Genomic DNA, 3,158 nt, shown 5'->3' with positions numbered 1-3,158 from the left:
AAATACTCCAAATCTTTACAAACAGCCAAGGAATTTAGAGTACAGTAAAAATATGAAGAAAAGAAACACAACTGGATTACATGCCAGTTTACCGACATTTTCTTAAAACTCGGCAACAAGATGAATTTACACAACCAAATGAATGTACTTTTATCCTATTCCCATGCATATTTTGCAGATTCAATAAGCAGGAATGAACAAGGGTGCAAGTACCTATTTGTAACACATCCCTCAAATGTTATTTCATAGGCTATAGAGTTCAAGAGAGTTGACAAGAAAGACTAAGAAATTCTATAGAGGCTCAATTTAGCCCGGACCCAGATTACAAACAAATAAAACAAAAAAATTTCAACCAAAAATAATAAAGTCCAAATTAAAGGCAGTCCAGATACAACAAATATTAAGCCTGAATTTACAAGCCCAAATAGCTCAAATACAAAAACCCTAAGGCCCACGACCTAATTTTTTTTCAAAAAACTAAGAAACCCTAATCCCTCTCTCATGCCACTTCTTGTCACGTCAGCATGCTCACGCCCCGAGGTCTGCAACCGTCAACTGCCTTTGTTTCATCGATTGACTCCAGGGACACCTGCAAAAAGAAGAACAAGAACAATATGCAAGAACAGTAGAAAAAAATAGAAAAAAATGTATGAAATGGCTATAGAAGTCATAGAACAGGTTGTATGGGGGGACTTTTTTTTAAAGAAAAAAAATACAAACAAAAAGGCAATCAAAAAAGCAGAGTATAAAGAAAATTTTAAAGGTGATTTTTTTGGGTTTTTTTATTTCTGAAAAAATAATAAATAAAAAGACAGGAATCGTTTTTACCTGAGCCGCCATAGTCGGTGGTCCTCTCTGGCCTAGAAGGCCGTCGAATCCTTGGGGATTCAGCCAAGGCCACGACGGAAGGCGTTGGGAACCAAAAGGCTTTCCTCTTTTTTAGGGGATTTCGGCTTTAGTCTAGTGTTTTTGACTTCGAATTAGAGTTCTACACAAAAAAGGGTTTAAAATGGTTTTTTTGGGCAATTTTCGGCCACTAGAGACGGTGGTCACCATCGTCGGCAACCAACGGCCACGGCGGAGTGGCGATGGCTCCAATGGCCAAACCCAGACCCCTTTCAGAGAAAAAAGAGAGAAATCAAAGTGTTTTTTTTTAACTGTTTAAAATGAATTTTTTTGAAGTTTCTGTTTTACTTAAATAGGGCACCAAAGCGATATTGTTTCAAGGTGTTCCGAAATTCCCCAAAACAACAATCGTTTTGGGGCCGACCCGAAAACCAACCCAACTCGCCTTAGAATTCACCTGTTTTTTATGTGGGGGGTCTATTTGCGCCTTTGGTCCCTCTGCTTTTTAGGCTATTTACAATGTAGTCCTTTTTTACCTTTTAATTTTACCACTTTCTTTTATTTTATTTTATTTTGGTCCTTGGGCCATTTTTAGGAAATAGACACCCAAAACAGTGCGTTTCGAGGCCGACAGACCCGAATCGCAGGATCCGCATATTTTCGGCAAGGAAGGGTCTAATTTATTCTTTGGTCCTTCTGCATTCTCACTATTTTAAATTTCGTCCTATTGTTGTTTATTATTTCTTTTAATTTCACCATTTTATTCTATTTTTTTGCAATTTGGTCCCTCGATTATTGTGAACCCATTAAGGGAAGGACACGTGTGAATTTTTTTTGGGGGGGAATTACATTTCAAGTCCTTTTATACTTCATCCTAGTTTAATCTAGTCATTTTGTGTCTTTTTCTTTATGATTTATACTGTTAATTTTGTTATGTTTTTTATTTAGCCTTTTATTTCTTCATTTACCCATTTATTTATGTTCTTTTTGAAATACTTTCTTTAAACATCATTTAAATTTCAATTTAATGCCTAATTTGGTTAATTTTTCCATTTTATTTACTATGTCATTTATTTTAGCGTTTAGATTTATATTATTTACGTTTCATTTTTGTTTATACATTTTTATTTTTATTTTTACCGTCATCATTATTGTTATCATTATTTTATTAATTTATATTATTAATATGATAATAACTATGCTATGATTAGTACCATTCAATTGATATTCTCATTATTATTGTAGTGGCACTGCTATCATCATTTAACAACACATTCTTTTATTTATTTTATTTTTATTTTATCTTTTTGTTTATTACCCTAATATCTTCCTTCCAATTTTATCTACACGGTTATTTCTTTTTATTTTACAATCATCATTGTTGACACCATTTTTTGATTGAAAACGGGGTCGACTTGGGTTTTGAAAATGAAAACGAAAACGGGAGTCGCCACCGATCCTTTTTTATGAGGTGTGATCGGATCACCTCGAAAAGTGGTTGTTTTTAATAAAATGATTTGATTTTATTAAAACAACAAGTTTGATCCACGAAATTCAGAAAAACGGGTTCGGGAGTCGGTTACGCACGAGGAAGGATTAGCACCCTCGATACGCCCAAAATTGGTACCTAGTTGATTATTTAATGTCTTAGTGTTGAAAAATTGAAAACTTTAAAGAAATTTAAAATACGATCCTTTAAAAAAAACTCGAATAGCATAGATTAAAATTCAAAAGGATATTTGTCAATTTGGTTAGACGAGAAATCGAAACCGAGCACCTTAGAGCACGTTCCTCGAATTTCCAAACGCAAAACATTGCCTTATTTTGAAAATTTTTGAAAAGGATATTAAGCCATTTGGTCGAACGAGAAATCGAAACCCAATACCTTAGGGCACGTTCCTCGAATTTCCAAACGCAAAATATTGCCTTATTTTGAAAATTTTTTAAAAGGATATTAAGTCATTTGGTGGAACGAGAAATCGAAACCCAGTACCTTAGGGCACGTTCCTCGAATTTCCAAACGCAAAAAATTGCCTTATTTTTGAAAAGTTTTTAAAAGGATATTTAGCTATTTGGTCGAACGAGAAATCGAAACCCAGTACCTTAGGGCACGTTCCTCGAATTTCCAAACGCAAAATATTACCTTATTTTGAAATATTTTCCTTTTTTAAAATATGATATTCATGTGCGTGATGAAATAATAAACATGATTATGTAAATAAAATAAAAAAATGAACAAAACAAATAATAAATCAATCATACATTCCATAGCAAATAAATAAATAAATAAACTAAAGCATAAAAATAAACAT

The 3,158-nt window shown here is 33.2% G+C and overlaps 1 long non-coding RNA gene across 1 annotated transcript; it reads right to left on the bottom strand.

Annotated features, from left to right (window-relative positions):
- Positions 1 to 268: 268 nt before the first annotated feature.
- Positions 269 to 1,147, bottom strand: LOC107916093 (uncharacterized). Its single transcript, XR_001689375.2, has 2 exons — positions 829 to 1,147; positions 269 to 589 (listed from the first exon to the last, which is right to left on the bottom strand). It is a non-coding gene; the product is annotated as an uncharacterized lncRNA (long non-coding RNA).
- Between the last annotated feature and the right edge of the window lie 2,011 nt (positions 1,148 to 3,158).

Source organism: Gossypium hirsutum, chromosome D10, assembly GCF_007990345.1.
Source record: "Gossypium hirsutum isolate 1008001.06 chromosome D10, Gossypium_hirsutum_v2.1, whole genome shotgun sequence".
NCBI classification, from domain to species: domain Eukaryota; kingdom Viridiplantae; phylum Streptophyta; class Magnoliopsida; order Malvales; family Malvaceae; genus Gossypium; species Gossypium hirsutum.
Note: the sequence above shows the minus strand (reverse complement) of the source record. Positions and strands in the feature narration are given on the sequence as shown.